The 22,079-nt window shown below is 30.1% G+C and overlaps 3 long non-coding RNA genes across 6 annotated transcripts in view; 1 reads left to right on the top strand and 2 right to left on the bottom strand.

The window, feature by feature from the left end:
- The window catches only part of LOC127709980 (uncharacterized), a 106,012-nt gene extending 103,235 nt beyond the window's left edge, over positions 1-2,777 (bottom strand). For all 4 annotated transcript variants that reach the window (XR_007985881.1, XR_007985882.1, XR_007985880.1 and 1 more), the window contains exons 1-2: positions 2,692-2,777; positions 1,196-1,247 (exon numbers count right to left, since the gene is read on the bottom strand). This is a non-coding gene — a long non-coding RNA (uncharacterized LOC127709980). The remainder of the gene's footprint in view (positions 1-1,195; positions 1,248-2,691) is intronic.
- Positions 2,778-4,339: 1,562 nt separating this feature from the next.
- On the top strand, positions 4,340-18,749 carry LOC127709977 (uncharacterized). The gene is made up of 2 exons (XR_007985877.1): positions 4,340-4,520; positions 18,148-18,749. It is a non-coding gene; the product is annotated as an uncharacterized LOC127709977 (long non-coding RNA).
- Positions 6,988-8,134, bottom strand: LOC127709983 (uncharacterized). The gene is made up of 3 exons (XR_007985886.1): positions 7,975-8,134; positions 7,680-7,739; positions 6,988-7,058 (listed from the first exon to the last, which is right to left on the bottom strand). It is a non-coding gene; the product is annotated as an uncharacterized LOC127709983 (long non-coding RNA).
- Positions 18,750-22,079: the final 3,330 nt, after the last annotated feature.

Here is a 22,079-nt window from a genome sequence, read left to right as displayed (position 1 = left end):
CTAGTACTTTATCAGTTTGTTGTTCTTTCTTAGAAAAAAAATCATTTTCCCTTGAAATATTTTAATGTGTTTACCCAAACCATTGTCAATTTATGCGTTATTATGTAAGATTTCGAAGACAGATAATGTCTTATAATTGCATGTAATGAATATATAGCGCCTCATTTGAAAAAATTAAAGGACAAAGGGAGATAACTCTAGTATCAAGTAAAATGAGATTATGCTTCCCGGTGTGTGACATTTAATCGTACAATTTGAAATACTTCTTTGATAATTAATTTACTTAAGCTGACATTAGCATAACAATTCAATTCTGAATCCCTACAGAGCTATAGTTTATTAATATGTTAAGGTTGAAGAGGGTCTTTGAGAATACGAAATATCTTTTGATAACAAATCAGATAAACGAAGGATAATAGAAAAAATGAATGCTACTGACTTCCATGTGTATCATATGTGTTTTGGAAATACATTTCCAGGAAAACTCGAGACAAAACCTTTGAAAAAGCCAAATGTGCAATACGTTTAAGAGCAAACAAACAAAAGGGACATATTGAGCGACACAAACCTGTCTAAAGTCAACTATGCCTGATGGGGATATAGTAAAATTACAATTCAATCAGTTATGGATAAAAAGTTAATTGACAAAAAACTTTTTTCTCAAATCGTACCGAGAACTATTAAATTAATTTTTGTCTTAAACGGTCATTTTGATCTTAACATCAACTGAAAAGTCTGAATAATAAATTATTAGGTCATGTTCAGTCTTTTAGACAAATTTTCAGACTTATCCACTGCGGTAGATTCAGTACTGATCGTTCAATTCGCTTGCAGACAATTCAGTACTGTTCAGTAGCCTTTCAGACAATTCGGTACGTTAAATACAACTACTGAACAGTCTGAACATAGATTCATAAGTCTATTCAGAAGATACAAATCAAGGTTACAAAAATACAATTCCATTTGGTCATATAACTTCTCAAGCACTTAAATGTACTGGGTTAGTACTTATTTGGTTTTTAATTAAGGCGACAGTAGTTTACCGGCGTTCAAATCTCGTTAATCGATTAAAAAGTTATTTTTAAACGTTCCTGATCCAGTAAAGCGCTTCTGAGCACTTACTTATAAAGGGTCTGTTTCAGTTTCAGTATTAAAATATTTTTGGGTTAAATTACTTTTTTGCCGTGTGTCTTACCTTAACTGTAGTGATTAATTTCTTTTTTTAGCTTTCATAATTCTTTTTCAATCTGAAAATAAATGAAAACATAGATTAAAGTGACAGTAGTTTACCGATGTTCATAGAAATATTGTGTTAGTTAAGGCGATTATTATAAATATCATATGCAATGCAAAACAAATCAAGTCGTACTGCAATTAATTTTGTTTTGCTGATTTTTTAAAAATTTTCATCGACTTATTGTGAAAATTTTTTTTTATATCAGACATTCAGGATTAACCTTAACGTCAATTCGAAGTTATGTCCCTTGATATCTTTCCACTCTTTTTGTGTATATGTTTTGTATAATACAAAGTTATGAAACCAGGTTTAATCCACCATTTTCTACTTAAGGAAATGCATGTACCAAGTCAGGAATATGACAGTTGTTTTCCATTCGTTTGATGTGTTTGAGCTTTTGATTTTGCCATTTGATAAGGGACTTTCCGTTTTGAATTTTCCTTGGAGTTCGGTATTTTTGTTATTTTACTTTTTAAAATGCCTAATTTCTTACATTTTTATCTTCAGTTTAAATTTTTCTTCTCGATTACAAAATTTGTATGCGATAACTATCTTCGGTAAATCAATGAATACACTCAGTTGTTCACTTTGATAACCTTTCGAGTTATAAAACGTAATACAATGTATATCGTTCTATGTCTTTATCATGTCTAACCGTGTTTCATCCAATCTTGCTAGTCCCCGATGGTATCAACATTCCAGTAGCCAGTATTTCTGTACCGGCGTACGAATACGGATATTGTTTTATTGAAATTTACTGTCCCTTTGGTATCTTTCGCCTTTCTTTTATAAAATTTTGGAAATCGTTTGAAATTTAGGAATATATCTCCCTCGTGTGAAGCTCCGCTTCCTTGTCCGGGTTTGGCTTCACATTTGGCCTTATTTATTTTTATCGGCTTTTCAACGTTTATACATATAGTTTTGGATTCTCAAATATTTTGGCATCACTGAAGAGAAGAGAAATAAATTGTCGAAATGCACATCTGGTGCAGTACATTTGGTACTGTTAATGTTACTGTTTTCATAAACGATGTATACATGATTTCTTAAATAAATATAAAAGTATTCATATCTTCTTCGAGGAAAACGAAAAAAAAAAACATACATTGAGAACATGATAAAATCGGTAACATCTCCGATCAGCACCATCTGTGGTACAGTTTTTTTGAATTTATTTCTTCGTGCGACTTAAGCAAAAATTTAATCGTCCTTTTTTTCGTGACATCACCGAATGAGATCTTTTCCCAAATTTGTACTTGCAATGAGTAATACGACGGATGCCACACTTGTTTACCCTTTCGGTGCACTTTAAATCACTCCTGGTTTTTGGTAGGGTTCGTGTTGCCCAGTTTTTAACTTTTTATGTAGTATTTTTATGACTGTTGTTCGTATTTTCTTCTTTTTTAAAGTTTTCTTCTTCCGTTATATACATGATGAAATAAAAATGACTTTACCCATTATCTACATATCCTATATTTCAATGAGCTCGAACATAAGGACTAACACTACGGAAATAACAACGTTTGCTTCATTCCTAGACTCATACCTATCAATGAATAACAAATAATATTTTAACACAAAATTATATAACAAATATAGTAGAAAATTATTCATTTTTCGTATACAGCCTGCATAATCTGTATCGGAGTTACTTTGCCGTGAGAGATCTATCCACTACTGCAGAGACCTCCATAACACAAGCACAACCAGTGTTAAGTAAATGGTCCAGTCTGCGTTACATTCTGCGGGTATTTACAAAAATGTTTAATGGTCGCAAATTTTAACATTGATCGCAAACACATTTCCTTAAGTCCTTTACGTTCTTTTATATTAGACTTATTGCCGGCATTGACCATTGACTCATATTTAATAGGAAAAGTTTACCCTCCGAGAGCGCATAGTTTTACGGTTTTGACGGACGTTTGTATTGTTTGAAGCTTTTAATTTTCGTGTACTTATGTTATCGATTTTAGTTCATGTTTTGTCTCTGAATTTGATATTTTAAACGTCCTTTAATATTGTTGTTTCGGTACTTTTTATTTTTAGGTACTATTGTGTAAATCAAATTTGACAAAAAGATATGATATTCGTTCGCTTAATTCCTGTCAGAGTGAGACTCTCATGAAGGAGTTGATATCATTTTTTGTGTGAGTAAAATGTTTATAACTGAGAATTTATAAAGCAAGCTAATTTCAGACGGATTTTGCTGTGCTGTTTAGGATCTTTAGGATTCACGCTCTTAAATGTTTTATATTTTGACCTTTCCAAACTCTTGGTATCTTGAGTATTATATAAAGGATATAACAAAAATACGTGTGGTGTTCATTGGAATCATTATCCTACACCTCGTCCTACACTTTTGTATATCATGGGAAATCTTTAATCACTGACTACTTAGCGGTTGATACCATGTAGTTGACAACTAGTGTTAGAGAGGACCTGAACCTCTAAGTTTCTTAATTATAAATTAAACCAAATTGAATCATAGGGTATATTTTTTAAAGAAAGATGAGTATTGACATTCTGTTGTTAAAATTTATCCCTTGGAAGTCTAATTGACGTGAAACCAACATATTCATATATATTTATCTGACGTACTAAAGTTTAGATTATTTACGAAGTGCATCGTACGATTAAAGTGTCCGTTTAATAAAGCATGCTTATAAAAATACCCAAGTTTTCTATGTAATTTATTTTAACCTTTATCTATTGTTGAAGACAAATTTCATTATGAGGAACAACAATACGAGCTATGTTCCTTTATATATATGTGCTATCTTCTTGTATTTCATGTACTTTTGGTATCCTGACCATCCCCTTAATATTCTTCCTTTTCTAGTGTAATTATATTAATGTGAAATAATATTTATCAGAAATATATTTGAAACATGCACATAATTGATTTCATTAAATGGAAACGCCTTTGTGCGTGATTTACTTCCAATATGAACCGTTAAAGGTTACTTCCAAAAACTAATTATCCGCTTTTATTCTGCGAGATTATTTTACATCCTGGTTGTTGTAAATCATTGCTATTTTTGAATATCGCACCACGTGGCAAACTATTAGAATTTTCAGAAAAGAGAGTCTATCATTACGAAACCAATCCTACTTAAACAATACTGGTCTTTCCGCGAAAAATAAGGTTAAAAATACTTACAATTGTAATCTTTTATTTTAGTCATATGTAGGATGCATTTGGCTGATTTAAGAAGTTTTTTTTTAAAATTACTAACGAATCTATGTATTTGCTGGAATAATTATGAGGTTATTTCTGTTCCGGGTAGGTAGTATCAGAATATTTTATTTCTACTTATGTGTATATGTTTACATAGCGTGTAAATTATGATGTAATCAATTAACTTTTTTAAATTTGAAGTAAATATTATACAATGACTGTCTTTTGAAGAGGTTAATATGTGGTTTCATTGACTTTTGAAAAACTGATATTCACTGAGGCCAACGGCCGAAGTCAATATCAGTTTTTCAAAAGTCAATTAGACCACATATTTACCGAAACAAAAGACAATAATTGTTTATTCCATATTCCTAGAAAAAACAATGTATTTAAGGATGCATTTGGCAGATTTAAGAAGTGTTTTGTTTTTAAATTACTAACGAATCTATGTATTTGCTGGTATAATTATGAGGTTATTTTTGTTCCGGGTAGGTAGTATCAGAATATTTGATTTCTACTTATGTGTATTTGTTTACGTATTGTGTGAATTATAATGTAATCAATTAACTTTTTAAATTTGAAGTAAATATTATACAATGGCTGTCTTTTGAAGAGGTAAATATGTGGTTTTATTGACTTTTGAAAAACTGATATTCACTGAGGCCAAAGCCCGAAGTGAATATCAGTTTTTCAAAAGTCAATTAAACCACATATTTACCGAAACAAATAGGTACATGTACATCAAAAATAAATTTTACTATTACGTTACATGCGGAACACGTGACGTTTAGTGCGGTGAATTTCCTTTTTCCACAGGAGAATATGCTGTTTTATTCAAAATACAAATCATATAGAAAAACCTACTTGAATAATATCAATACGGAATGACGTTTATTATACCCCACGCAATGGGTTGCGGAGGGTATAATGTTTTTGACCCGTCCGTCCGTCTGTCCGTGTGTCCGTCCGTCTGTCCGTCAGTCCGTCATTCCTGTTTCTTGTCATCGCAACTCCTCTCAAACCACACAACAGAATTTCACGAAACCTTTTTAGATAATAAGGACATACTATGTAGTTGTGCATATCGACAGGAAATTACGATTCAAATTTTTTTCTAGGAGTTACGCCCCTTTGAATTTATTTGCTTTAATGTACTACTGCAACAGTTTGTCATCGCAAATCCTCTGAAACCACACAACAGAATTTCATGAAACCTTTTTAGATAATAAGGACATACTATGTAGATGTGCATATTGACAGGAAATTACGATTCAATTTTTTTTCTAGGAGTTACGCCCCTTTGAACTTATTTGCTTCAATGTACTACTGCAACAGTTTGTCATCGCAACTCCTCTGAAACCACACAACAGAATTTCATGAAACTTTGTAGATAATAAGGTCATACTATGTAGATGTGCATATTGACAGGAAATTATGATTCAATTTTTTTTTCTTACACTTATTTTATTTCTCCAATGACAATGGGGGGACGTGGGGTATGTGAGCGCGCTCACTAAGGTTCTTTAATTATATAACTACAGGATAATAATTTTTGTTTTGTTCAAGTGACACAATATCAAAACACCCAAGGACTGGACAACAAGAAGATCTGTCGTATTTCTAATATCCAACCAACTATTTATTTTCAGTGTTTTGATTCTACATGTGTTATTTTATCTTGTGTGAACTGAATTTAAAGTTAAGAATGCAATGTTAAGGATGTACACCTCTGAGGAGCCAAAAATTTCTAGAATTTAACTTTTTTTCTTAACCTGATTTTTAGGTTTATAAGAGTGTAAAAAAATAATTGGTGAAGAAAAAATCATATGGTGGTGCACTTCTTTTTTTTGCTACGGCCCTTTGAAGTTACCCTATTTTGATGATTTTTCCATTTTTCATCAATTTTTACCCATTTTTAGGCTATTATCGTGAAAAAAATCACAGTTCCACAATTAAACTTTTTTTCATACTTTTAATAAAGATGAAGTGGATCAATTTGAATGAATTTAACTTAAAAAAACTATAGCTAGGTGTTAATATAAGAAAGTTTTATCATATTTTGATGCTTTTTCGTGTCAAATTCACAATTCTGTCAATTTTGTAAATTTGTGATTTTTCTCTGTTTTAAAAACAAAATGCATATTATTTTAGCTTCTTTGTTATAAAGGATTGAAAAAATACATATCTAAGAAATTTGATAAGAAAAAAGTGATATGGGATGTTCATGTGTCTGGTAAAATCATTTCTTTTGCCCCTTACCCATTTTCTCAAAATTTTGGGTAAAAAACTGACTTGATTGGTTATAAAATTTGAAAAATGTCCTACTCAAAAACTACTTATTGTAAATATACAATTGTTTCACAGAGTTAAGTTTGATTATAAAATTTTACAAATTCATTGCTATTTTCCACTTGTATTACATGTTTTGGAAAAAATTCCAGAACGAGATTTCAACGAGACTGAAACGTCAGAAGAATACATCCTTAATATAGTAAAAGATAAAAATTGCAAATTAAAGTACAACTTACAATATTGTTTAAATAGCATGAATGTATTTTATTTATTACGACTTACTCACAAATATCTGACGGTGACAACAATATGGCATTGAAATTACGTCTTTGCAGTTTGTTTCATTGAGTTCTGAAAAATATATATAAAAAGTTTATGTATCTAAATCTTATATATTATCATATACATATTGGCATTCAAGAAACCACATATCTTTTAAGTAATATATATTAATTCTTTTTAAATCATATAACAAAAATTTGAATAAAAAGATTAATTGCACTCCGAGATTAAGCAAATATTGTGTTTCTTTTTAAAATTATTAACGAATCTATATATTTACTGAAATAATTTTGAGTATACATCTGTTCCGGATACGTGTTATAAAAAAATTTGATTTTAACATATGTGTATTTGTTTACATACTTATAGTTGCAAATCACTGTAATCATTTTTTTTTTAAAGTTTGAAGTAAATATCGTTGAGTATTTAACTGCAGGATGATACATTTTGTTTTGTTCAAGTGAAACAATATCAAAACGACCAAGGACTTGATAATAGGAAGATTGTTCATATTTCTAATATCCAACTAACCATTTATTTTCATTTTTTTATCCTGTGCTATTTTATCTAGTTGTATGAACTGGATATAATTTAAGAATGTAATGTTAATTGAGTAATAGAAAACAATTGCAAATGTAGGTGCAACAATGTTGTTTAGATATTATGATTCATTTATAACGGCTTACTCACAAACATCTGACAACGACAACACTATGGTATTTACGTCTTTGCATTTTGATTTGCTGTGTTCTGGAAAAAAGGATATATTAATACCTTAAATCATATATATTTTCCTATAAATCTTGGCATTCAAGAAACACATCATTTTTCTTGTTATATTGCAAAAGTTTGAATAAAAAAAAATATTTTAAATTTAGTTTAAATTCACCAAATATCTAGCTGTAAATCAAAATTTATTATAAAATTGATTAATTGCATTCCAAGATTAAGCACATATTTCCAATGCATGGCTTTAATGACATACCATTCTTCATAAGACAATAATCTCCATCGCTTTGATAGCAAGCCATTCTTTAATCACACATAGTATACTGCTGAAACATATATATATATAAATGTGTATAATAAGACAAATACTGTTCATTTTTATGGAAGACACTAACAACATTATAAAGATTATTGTCAACATAACAGCAACTAGCTATACATATTTGGTACTGGACTAATGTTAATTAACAACTGAAAAGATGCTTTTGAAAATTTTGTTCTAAGAAAATAGACAAAAAGGAGTAATTTGATCTTTTCAGTACATTTCATAAATTATATTTGTTACAAAAGTAATAACATTAATGGTACATAGTGTATTGCAACAGATGCGCATTTCGACAATTCGTGTCTCTTCGGTGTTGCTTGATGTGAACATATTTAAAAGTCGAAAACTAAAAACAGACGTTGAAGAATGATTTAACCAAAAACAGACCTAAAGGAATGCTAAACCCGGACAAGGAATATAGATACTTAATTGAAATAATGAAACAAAGACACTAGACTTATTAGCAAAGTATACTTACTCTTATTCAGGGTATAAGCAATAAATATCAATACAATGGTATTCAAACTAACAAATAATCATTACACGAAAACTAAAACTTTGCATGAGTAACAGAGTAATAAAACATTGTACTATTTAGATTAAGATATAAAAATTAAAAAAAACAAAATGCCTTCAATAATTATGCATAAATGCCGAATTTGCTTTTTTATTATCTTTCTTGTCAGAATTTGGAGTTGATATTGTCTTCCATTTTGATTTGTTGGCAAATGACGTGTCGAACCCTTACCTATATGAAGAGAATTATACCTGTGTAAACATGCATGAAAATGTCAGCTAATATTATTAATGTACTTGAATTGGTGTATAAATACAGCCATATTTGAATCCTTTTTTTCAGAAAAATATATTCATACACTGAGACTTAATTTTCTTTTTCCTTATGTCTGTCAAAGAACCCTTGTAATCAAATATTGAGAGGAAATAAATTAGTTTGAAGAAAAATTAAGATCACCACCAGTTTTTGGTTGGGTTCGTGTTGTTGTCTTTAATTTTCCATATGTACTTGTTTGTTTTTTGTTCATTTGCAATGGTGTTGTCAGTTTCCCTTCGACTTGGGTTTTGAATGTTCCATTGGTATATTCTGCCTCTGTTGATCTCTTTTTATAAGGAAGAGATAGATCCCTGTTTTAAAATGATATGTTACCACAAACATTATTTTGTTGTTCACTTGCCTTGTGTTAATCCTTATAAAAAGTACAACCCCATAACGTAAATTATTATTTTTGATAATATGAAAATCAAAACAGTATTCAACCTAGATGAATGTTTACTTAAGGTTTTTAAAAATTGTCAAAACTTCCATTTCATATCAATCCATATTCGCAATGTAGACACACAGGTTCCTCTTGCTGCAGAGGGTAATGTGTTAATAAATCTTTAAAAAAATGAAATTATTTAAACAGAAATAATAATATGCACCTCCTTCAAGGATATAAGCTTGCAACTAAACGTAACTATCATAACAACATAACAGTCCATTTAAAAACGACATGTACTATTTCAAACTATGAGTTTGCATGTAAATCAAATACTTTAGTGTAAAAATGAGTTGTAAAAACAAATGTTAATCACCTCCAGAATAAATGAGAATAAAAAGTTCCGTTTTGTAGTATCCGTTTCTTCATGCACATACCGTTGTCGTCCATTTTTGACAAGCTAGCATATCACGTGACAAATCATCCAAATATACACTCGTATATTCTGATCCAGACATGTCAAATTTATCGAATTGGTGTTTCGATATAAAAATTGTAGACTTTCGACGGCAAATTAATCAAATTGTCGTTTAAGCTTTTGCAATTTAAAGTACATTGACAATTAAACTTAATAAATACAATTATAGATATGAGTAATCACCGTATTTAAATACAAACAATAACCCCATTTTACATTTAGCTGATAAACTGACATTCTGTGGACAAAGGAGTAGGCCCAGTAAGACCCCTTTTTGGCCCTAAAATATAGCAGTGTTACAAAATTGTTAAAATGTAAATTTTTAGCTATTTATTGGAAAGAAAAATACTTCTGTTACATAAATATGGGCTGTTTTTGACAATACAATGCACATGTATCGGGTACTAGCATCATTAAGTCATGCTAAATTACTGAAATCTTCGAAATTTTAGCATTTTGGTTAATTTTTAGACGGTTTCCGTCTGAAATGGAAGTGGCCGCATTTGTGTTCATTCTTAATATTTGAATGTAAGTTGTATTTGATGATAATACATAACATATATAAAGGTTGAGAATGAACACGGATGCGGTCACTTTCATTTTTGACTTGTCTCGCCTTGGCAGAGTAAAAAAGCTAGACTTTGGTTTGCTGTCTCCAGTGGCAGTTGTGGTGGCATCAACAATATGTTAAAGTTTGTGATTAGGTCAGTCAAAGAGGGGGGGGGGGGCACTATTGGTAAATTAATGATATTTGGTATACAGTTGTATCATTATTGGCCATTTATTTCCATGGAGATGGTCTGCTCCCTTTGTCATGTTCTATTGACTTTGAAACTTTTGCAAAGTTTACCTGACAGACAAAAACCATCTGAAAAGTGACATATTATGGCATATTTGATAGATTTTTCATATTTAAGCTTGAATTTGAGCGTCTTTGATGACTAAATCAGTTCAAATCTTTCACATAAACTAATTGAATCGACTGAAGTAGACACTTAAGTGTTTAAAAAGTGTCCAAAATCTTTCATCAGATGAACCTGAATTTTGAGGCCAAAATCGACCCTTACCGGACCTACTCCTTTTAGAAATATCAGTCTTGATTGGGAGACTGAATAGTACCACGTCTACCATTTCTTGTGCATAATAGGTATACCATCGAGAAGCAATTTATTGTGATGTATTTCAGTAGGAAATCCAATTTCCGGTTTGGTTTTCGGTTGATTAGAAACGGATGTTGATGCTTCTTTTTTTTTATTAAAAGGATAGATGATTGTGTACTACACAAACTATTTTAACTTTGCAACATGATAATGAAATTATGCTTAGTCAGGAACCAAGTTAGTTGTTTCTTTTTTTTATATATCATTGCTTATGGTTTATTTGTTGGTTTTTTATTTGTTTGTAAATTATAAGGTCGAAGAACTGTACGCCAATTTACCAAGACAACAACACGAAAAACCGAAAGGATATATAGAGTAATCTTACGGTCTTCAACAATAGACAGGTGTCTATACAATATGTCTGAATAGCTAAGAGTGTAGAAAGAAGTAATTATAACAATTGCTATATATCGAAGATCTTCTATCGACACCGAATCCCCCCAAATGGCCAAAAGAAAATATTGAAATATGTTAAAACAAAAACAGTTACAAGATCACATGAACATGTGGCGGCGTAAAACGTGTTTTTTAGAACTCAACCTTTCCTATTTAATCTCGGTCAGTTGCCAAAAAAGGTATTTAAACGAACTAAGAATAAAATTAAGTACAGGAAAATCTCTTAATTCTAAATAACAGTGGAATTGAAAGCAAAAGCTCAACTAACAACAATTTAATAAAAAAAAAATACTGTATTATAGCATGTTTGCATTTACAAAAAGAAAGCTCAACGTTATAAACTAATATGAATGCATGATGTATTGCGCCCTTATTTCGGTGGCTGCACTGTAAAGAAGAATTCATACAGCAGCATTATACACAGTACTTGATGACACACTCTTGTGAAATGCGGAGTACAAACTGTACCGAATTTCAATACAAAAAAACGGACAAAAGGAAACATTTCAGTCTTGCTTCAAACTATAATTTAGGGAGTTGGTGTTTTTATTCCGAAATATAACAGACACAGTATTTGAATAGTAATTAAACTATACCAAAAAGTTAATTAATCCAAACAAAAAGATTTGAAGTATATTCCTAACTATATGCATTGTAAATTATATTACCGTAAATAGGTAGATGCAAAATATTACTTTTTATCTAAAAATTGTAATTCCTGCAGTTGGAATAATACTTTTACAATAAATCTTTTGTGGAAAACTTTAGTAATAATGTTGACTAATTTATACTATGCAAATCACTGCTTTGAAAGATTTCAGCAATGAAAATAAAAAGTTTCTTGAAATCTGAGACGTTACTACTTGTTTATTGTTTTGTTTTTCAATTAATTTTGTGCTGACTGCATATCTGTGGTAGGGTGGTATGATCAGGCAATTTAGAACTTAAGATATAGAATAGAGTTCTTTTATTATTTTGTTTTATGTTGTTGTGTGGCCGTATCGTTGGCGTCAACCAACATCTCCCGTTAATTATGTTCCCCTAACAAAAATTCGTGGGCAAATAGTCGTCGCTTTGTCCGTCCGCCCTTTTGTTTGTCTGTCTTTTCGTCCGTCCGTCTGTATGTCAGAAACAAAAGGTTTACAGATGATAACTTCCTAAGGATAGCTGTGCACAGTATGATTTTTTTTTAATTTCTATGTTTTATTTATTTCTCCAAAATTAGTAGAAAATGGATGATAAAAGCACTTTAAGTGTTGTTCGCAATCTTGAAATGCAGTCTTAAGTCATCACTATTGAGTTAGGTTCTTATGCTCCGGATAAGGTTGCTATTGTATCAACCATATTGCTTTAAAAAATCATGTAAGTCTACTTATAGCAGCATTGTCTTAAGATCTTCATTAATGTGTAAAATTTAATGCGTTGAATATTTCATATACCAATGCAAATATTGAACTGAAAAGTATGTTTGCAAGCATTCATTTAAAATTTTCATTTTCATGTTTCAAAATGGATAATAGTTGGGCTTGAGCCTGTTTATCGAAGGTTTCTTGTGATTTGTCCTAAGACATATCATCGGCCATGAATTAAGATGGACTTAGGACTGTCCTAGGACATGTCTTAGCATGCACATCTTAAGATTATCTTACCTCGGATGTCACAACCGATATCTAAAGAAAATAGCACGATAAAAAAATAAAAACTATATATTAAGATAAAAATGTATAACAATTATCCAGTGAATATAATAATAATATTTAAATAATGATAAAATAATAACAATTATTAATAGTGTCATTATAATGATATAAAAAAACTTAGTAATTGTACATTTAAACTTTTACGATAAAACAAAAAGTTTAACTACTACAAATCCTATGACAGCTTCGATAAACAGACCCCAGGTACCCCTGAATGCATAAATATTTACTATTCATTAAAATTTCCAATGTTGCAACCAAAATTGCCAAAAAAAAAAAAAAAAATGGGTTTGAGATACAAATTAAGTATCTTAAAATATATCCTAAAGTTAGGACCATCTTAATGCACCTAAATTAGTGTCATAAAACTTCGGACATATCCAAGGAAAAATCCTACATTACGACACGTTTAATAATCCCACTTAGGACAAAGATCTGTATGTTTTCTGGTTTATTAAACCAAGGCGGACAATAATTTAATCTAAGATCGTATGCGACAACAAAATATTTGCTTTGTGATGCACCACAAAATTCTTAATATATGGAAAGTACTAATACCATTGACCTATCACAAAGAAAACATAACTTTCAGAAAGTCTGACGGTTGACATTTTTATAATTTAATGTAAATTATATGAAGATATCAAATAATAGTAAGAATAATAATTATAGCTGGTTGTACATTTTTAGGATGTTGCTCATAATTTAATTTTGATAAATAAAACAAAAAATTGCAATATTTTCTTTTACATTTTCCGAAAATTGTCAGATTGTTCATTTTTAGGGTAGTGCTACAAACACCATCACACAGCAGTATATGTAAGTAAGGATATACATGTATTTCACTATATGCGTGCACGAAAATGACTTTTGTTTAATAAATATATGCTGCAAATTCAGAATATAATATAAATACTTGTATTAAAAATTTTCAATACTTGTACATAGATACGAAGTTAATGAAGCCGATTTTTGTACATATTGTAGAATAACGGTTTTTCTAAAAAAAAAAAAAAAAAAATAATGCAACCAGGAATTATTGCATGTTGCATGTTTCCACTTAAATAAATAAAGTACATCGGTTATTTCCGAAAAGATTGAACAAATTAAAGTATTTTTAAAAATGACGGTTTTTCTCGTTAGTGTTTTAAGAGTCGTCGCTTTAGGGACTTTGCACTGTTGTTATGACATGATATTAGGCTGATATTACAATGAAATATTATATCAATATTTTTCATATGGAATTGACATGTTACATTATTTTTATTATTCAAAGATGAAAATAGCTCTTGCATTTCATTTCATTGTTAAATTATTTTTGTCAAAATGGAAAAGTAATAATTAAATTGTTTATATATAAATAACAAATGCTATTCATACTAGGACTAAAAATATATATTAAGAAATATTTATATTGAAGTTTCGATTTTCCTTTGTTATCTTCTGACATATTTGTTTCAATATATCTGAAAGATTTTTTTCGTTCCAAACTTTATGTCAAGTGTGTCCTTTATATTCAGAAAAAAATCATATCAATTAAGAATCGTCAATATTTCATTAATATTGATAAGGGCTTATGCATAAAAATTTAATGCATGATTTTCGGTACATTAATTCTTAGTTAGTCTGTATTTTTAAAAAATAACAGAATTATCATTTTTTCCTTAATCAGAAAAGTACACACATCTTTTTTCTCCTTTAAAAACTACATAGAGTACAAATAAAATATTTTATAAATAAAAGATTAAAACTGAAAAAAAAACCATCTTGATCTAAGTGAATGATTGATGGATACACATCTATGAATGATTAATGCGGAACAGTGAAAGGGGACATCGGCTCAACCAAACTATTTCAAATAAAAAAATTAGAAAAAAGACACGAACATAATTGAAAATATAATTCCCCTGTGTCGTATTATTAATTTTGAAAAGGAGTAATTTTCCTTTTCACCAAATTCTGTTCAAACATAAGTTAATCCATCATTAAAAAGCAACATTTATTTGTGAGTGAACGCATGCAAAATAAAAGAATGATCTTGAAAAATATGCATAAACAAAGAAAATGATAAAGCTTTAATGCAAAATTGCTAAAATAAGGAAGCAGGAGGGTGGTTTACAATGATACAGAAAGAACAGAAGAAGGAGATTGAGGGAACATTATCATATTTAAGAATTAAAAAAATGTGGAAGATACATTTTGTAGCAAGATTTTGAGTAATTATGCCATTTGACTGAATTTATTGTCATTTTATGGCTGTATAACCAATGGAAATGGTATATTTTATACCAAAACTGCAGTGTTTTATTAAAGTATATAGATTCAACATCTGAATCCTAAAATTTAAGACAGTTTTAAAAAGATTTGCCCTAAATCATACCTTCTCCTTTCAAAGCAGCATATACAAAAAAACATAACAGAAAATGTACGTCCAGTTTTTAATTGGTTTGATATATTATTCGTTCAGGTATAATAAATTCGTCCTGGTATTCTGAGAAGGCACTTGCGGTAGTGCATTTAGTTGTCTTTTTATTTTCGGCAAACGAGGTCGTCTACACATTCTTGTTCGAACATATTTCAGAAACTGACTGATATGCCGATAATACAATTGTTGCATTAAATAACATAAAAAAAAATGCCTTCTTACTTTAGTTTCTTTGATGCTTTGGACCTCAATTCACATAATATTCTGCCAATTTCCGGTTTCTACACATACACATGGACACCCATTGATCATTGTTCCAGCTGCCATAACTAGGTTGTACTTAAACTTCAATTTGATTTGCTAAAAGTGAACACGTGACTACATTTTTACTTACTTTGTAGATTTCAAGGATTCAAGGCCTTGATACGCATTAGAATAAAAGCGATAAATCAAAAGTGTAAAATGTCAATACTAGGAGAAAGCTTTACTTTTATCGAAACATAAAACTTTGTAGAACGAATAAGATTTATTTATAATAGTCTACAGGCTGCTCTTAAAATAAAAAGTGTTGTAACTTGCAGGTTATATAGACATATGTGATAGTATTTTTTTTTCTTTGAACTTAAGCCTTACTTTCCATGCAGTTTGTACCAATATGATTATAATGATATAAGGTATTATTGCCTACAAGACAACAACCCAACAAAGACCAAACGACTTACGTGGATGTAAGCAGCTAAAGGTCACCAATATCGTGCGTAACGTCTATTTATACGGTATTGCTTTTGATCATTGTTGAAGACCGTACGGTGACATATTATAGCTGCTTACAACTTCATTACACATGGTGTATACCCATATCTTCTTTTATTCACATAAAACAATGTGTTAAAGTATATACTGGAAAAAATATTATAACACGTGAATAAGAGAAGATATGTGTTATGCAGAAAAAACAAAACGTGAAAAATACGTATTGTGTTCTGTGAATAAAGGGACATGTGGGATATACAGTGCATGGCAAGAATGATTCGTCACCTACAATTGCTCCCATAGATTTCATATAACACTACACTTATACAAAAATATATTGTGTTGGTTGGATTTTCATCAACTTGTTACCAGAAGAAGCAGAAATTGTCACAGGTCTATTTGTGTATTGTGATAATATATGTGTTGTTAAACGTTATCATTTTCTGATGATATAAACACAAAAATTATTTTTTTATTCGAAAAAGTGCTAAAAATTTCAACCAAATTAATTGTAAAAATATATTATACATATTCACATCAAGAGAAAACCAAAATAACTGAAGAAAAAATTATGTGCAAATACACAAATATACTTCAGACAATTCTATGTCTTTATACATGGTCTGTGAAAACCATAATGCCTTCATAATATTTATTTTAAACGTAGTTCTATATGAAATATAAGTCACAACATTGTTGATGGCCATGCATTAACCGATTTATTTGTATTTGTGAAAGCCAGACATAATAAAAACATCGGAACGCTGGAGCATGCCAATGGGATAAAAACCATTAGTACTAAAAGTCCACACAATAACTATTGAGAAACTTTACGTCACTTCATAGTTCACGGATTCACTTTCATTCACGATTTATTCTATTTAATGTTTTATCAATTATTTTTTTTTAAAGGAAATCGTAGGGAAGAGGAGTAGCGCTTGTATTTTAAACTTTTTGATTAATTTACTTTCATAAGTTTTTTTTTTTTCTATTTTGTTAAAATAAAATAAAAAGACATAGAAAAAAAACAGTATGACATTTTGAGCTTAATCTTTTACAAAGCAACTTTTGTGTAAACTATCAAAGGTAGAATTGTGCATTATTTTTGTAAGAAAAGACTGCAAATTTTGTGTGATTTTACTTTTAGGACATATGGCCTAAATATGCAAAGGGGAAGTTTTAACCCTATTACATTCTGTACAAATCCAGACTATCTGGGCAATGTGTTGTCCGCTTTTGTTTGTCTTTGATTGTAAATCTTTTTTCTCGGAGAAGTCAGGTGTTTGTGGTTGATGTAGCCTCTTTACTGTCCAATATTTTTGGGAATACCCGTTATCATGTTAATGTATTATTAAAAGATTAGAAAGAACCTCGGCAGTACAGGTCTTTAGTTATGTCAAAATTTTGTCTTGTAGGGATTTCAGTGTTGATTGCAAATATTTTGTATTTTCTCTTAAAATACTCACATTTTTTCTATCCTCAGTGCGATTAAGAGCTGTTGACGTATACCGTATGTTGACTACTAGATGTCTTTCTGGATTTATGTGTTGTTGTGTTGCTGTCTCATTACATAATGCCCCACGTCTTTTTTATTTTATTTTTAATCTGATTCAGAAAAATAGGTAGTACACCTACAAAAGGCTTACAAATAACTTCTAAATTGAGGCATTTAAAATACCAAAGAAAGAAACTGTTAGTCAGAGAACAACTTAATACAGGTCTAAATTTGTCATATTTATTTACACATATTTTTAAACAAGAATGGATAACTACTGACAAAAAATTTTGCAACTTCTGAGCAAGGACCGAAGCTTATAAACCGGAGTTTTAAAAATGTTTGGAGAGCCGACGAACTTGCTTCTGAAGTTGAAAATTCTGTTCCTATTATAGAAAGTACATGTATCTAACCATCAAGAATAACTGTAATATTGAGGACGTGTTCCATGTTTCTAATATTTTTTTTTTCATATTTCAGAGAACATAAACTTCATCTTCAAGATATAAGAGGATACAAGTACTTGTGTAACTGCCTTTAATTATTCACTGTGATACAAAATGACTACATACCAAAAATCATTTTATGGACCATATGCGCATTTGGAAAAAAAATATCTCTAGTCTTCCATGGTGAAAATAGCCAAATACAAGAAATACGACGGATAGAGTTATTATTACAAAATAGCACGGAACAGATGCCAAAACAATCTGAGAATCGGGAGGATAATTTTAGCATTTCATCGTTTTGGCAACAAATATTTGTTCATGCAAGAGCGTTAAATAAAATATATTTCGAAAGAGTTTTATCTTGGAAAAAGAATAGGCTGGTGTTAAGCCACACGAAAATATCAGGAAAAAGTTTGATTACACAAAATCAACGCTAAAAAGTGAAATATAAATGAGAATCAAGAGATGTAGACACACCATTAGCAACAAAACTTTCATTTTAAGGACAGAGTGTTTGTAGAAAATGAATATCTAAGAATACAATCTTTTTTACATCAGAAAAATGAATAAAACACATTATAATCGACTTACAATTCAAATTGATAAATAAATTGCATTCCCGGCTTTATGGTACACTCTCTGATTGGTATACTGATCCTCTGGTGTATACAAGTTTATATAGAAATATGATTAACATCATATTGCATATATGTACAGGAATCTGATGTTCAGTAGTTGTCGTTTGTTGATGTGGTTCATACGTGTTTCTCGTTTCTCGTTTTTTTTTAGATTAGACCGTTGGTTTTCCCGTTTGAATGGTTTTACACTAGTAATTTTTGGGGCCTTTTATAGCTTGCTGTTCGGTGTGAGCCAAGGTTCCGTGTTGAAGACCGTACTTTGACCTATAATGGTTTACTTTTATAAATTGTGACTTGGATGGAGAGTTGTCTCATTGGCACTCATACCATATCTTCTTATATCTATAGACAAATATATGCAGTTTAAAAAGAATTCTATATTTTAAAATAATTTCAGTGTCAAGAAAATAGTTATTTCTCAAATAAAGGAATTAGAATAATATCTGTTTCATAGTATATCATATTTTAAATATTATTACCTTAAATTTTGACGCAAAAAGAGGTCTTGCATACAATATGCAAAAAAGAAATATTTTCCTTATCTCAGATATATAGCGAAAAAGTGAACTCTTACTTAATTTATATAAATAAATAATTGGGTATTCATCCTAATTTATTTATCTAGGATATTCCATATATCATTTGCGATTTGAATATTTTCCTTTAGAATATGAAAATAGGAAGTTGTGGTATGATTCCAAATGAGGAACTTTCCACCAGAGACCAATATAACGTATAAATTACGAATAAAATGTACAAGTCCTCGCATCCTTCGTCTCCAGGCACCAATATGATTAAATGTATTTATTAATATAAAAAAACCCTGGGGTGGTGTTCTCGAAGCTATCTTAGGATTAGGTCGTGTCCTAAGACCATCTTATGACACGTCTTTGTCCTAAGTCGTGTTCTCGAAGCTCTCTTAACTTAGGATACATCGCATTTTTCGTCCTAACTTTAGGACACCTAATTAGGTGTCTTAAGATCATCCTATCTTCATCCTAACTTTTTGCATGCTTTTTGCTCAATTTTTTACCTGAAGATGAACATGAAATGAAACGCATCATCGGTAATTAACTAGTATATAAAGCAATTGTGCATGATTTTAAACTTTGAACTTCGTGTTTCACAATACGATGACACTACGAATTCAATTCTCATTTCAAAACAAATTGTTTTCCAGTTTGAATTTTACAATCCTTTTTGATATTATGTTATAACTACATTTGAAACCATGCATTTAATTAAATACATGTAATTATAAAATTTCGTAAACAATTTTATTAATTGGTTTCGTCTTTAATAAATATTTTATCAAAAAAATACTTTAACTATTTAAAATTTCGCACGTAGGATATGTCTAGGACGTCCTAACATAAGATGCGTCAGAGATAGCTTCGAGACACAACTTAAGAGTGTCTTAAGATGACCCTAAGTCCATCCTAAAATTGGTATGACTTAGGACGAATCTTAGGATACTTACGAGAACACCACCCCTGATTAGTCGGATCTTCTTGACACTCCACATAACCACTTCCCGCAATTTTTACATTCACTCTGATCAGAATACCTTCATAATACTAAATTGAATGATTGTTGCTTATTTAACGTTCAGTGACAACAGGGTTGAGTTTCGTGAAGTCACGGGACTCATATTGGAGAAACGTTCCCATATTTGAAACTGGAAATAGCTTTGAATCTAACAAATTAATTGCTTTAGAAATATAATCATATTTGCAGATGTTGTATTAAGGATCATGCATGTTTCCTGTTTACAGTTGTCTATCTAATAAAGTTTTCAAGATTATAGGGAAACATAGATATCGCATTAACATAATGAGTCACAAAATAGTTCAGTCATTTTGGCATTGTTTTAGATCTTGTATTACTGAACATTTTAACTTGCACAGTTTCAGTCAATCTATTATATTTTTTAAGATACAAACCACAAATATAAGAAAATGTCCAGTTTATTGTCAATAGCTGTCGTTTAATATTGGAATTTAGGTAGATCTTTAAAACGATTTACAACCGGCAACTGACAACAACCGACACCAAGTGATGTTAAAAGCTCATTTTTAGACCTTTTTAGAGACCTTCTTCCTTTGGGGGGGGGGGGGGGGGGGGGGGGGGGTAGTATGTTGATGTGTTGCTGGTTCGTTGACTTATAAAGAATTTTTTTTTAAATTTTATTTACAAAGTTAAATGAATGAAACAAAAAATATAAAAAGGATTTAAGTAATTTGTGGTACCAAAATCCCTGACTTAATAATTTACCAGTCATACATAGATTACGCTCATTGAAATTCAAAACGTTACAACAGACACGGGCATAGCAAACGAGTTGGGATATATAAACAAAGTAAGACGGTGCCATAGGAACATCACCGTTCAAAAAAAGGAAAATTTACAATAGGGAAAGAAAAATCGTTTCCTTTTGTCGTAAATGTTTGTGTACAGAAAATGGAAATAAAAAAGGTCGAAGTCACGACTGCTAAAAATAGACTGGAAATAAAGAAAAATAATTGCAATATGTCATTTCTGTGTTATTTTGACTTTAACAGTGGTAACCAGTTGAAAAAGATATATTCAAAATTTCAAAATATTCCATGCTAGTCCAGAGGGGCAAATGCCAAATAATATATCTGAAATTTTATGAAGTTATATTTTAAGATATTTCTTCTTCAAATTCTGATTTAAAATGCTTAATAAATCTTCTTGAAGTGAATGTCACCAAAAAATATTAAAAAAAATAAAGAAACATATTCAAGACAACATCTAAAAACCAATAATATGTACAACCACTTATTTAAATTTCATAAAAATAAAACAAGTGAGCCTAAGAAAAATTACTCAGAAAAGACAAATTGCTATTTTTTCCCCTGTTTTTTCAGTCTATTTTGAGCAGTTGTGATCTCGATCTTTTTTTCTTCCCATTTTCTATATCTTCAAACTATACACGTTTCATTAAAAAGCAATAAGGATTCTAAAGTAACTTTCCCGAAACAAACTTATTATTTTTTATTTTTAGTAAAAGTGACATTGATTTTCAAGCCATTGATCTGATTTTCTTTCCATTCCCTTTATATTCCATCTATACAAATTTCAGTATAAACCAAAAAAGTTTCATCCCGAAACAATTAAAAAAAAATGTTCTTATTTACAGTGAAATTTATTTTCAACCCATTGAGCAAAAGGCAATAAACTTCTTCCCCTTCTCATATCTATATTAATACCGTTAATGTTATTCCATATGTGTAATTTGCATTCCAAGCAATCAAGAGAAACACAAGTAACCAACCGGAAACCAGTTTTTATTTTATAAATT

Source organism: Mytilus californianus, unplaced genomic scaffold, assembly GCF_021869535.1.
Source record: "Mytilus californianus isolate M0D057914Y unplaced genomic scaffold, xbMytCali1.0.p SCAF_7, whole genome shotgun sequence".
Classification (NCBI taxonomy): domain Eukaryota; kingdom Metazoa; phylum Mollusca; class Bivalvia; order Mytilida; family Mytilidae; genus Mytilus; species Mytilus californianus.
Note: the sequence above shows the minus strand (reverse complement) of the source record. Positions and strands in the feature narration are given on the sequence as shown.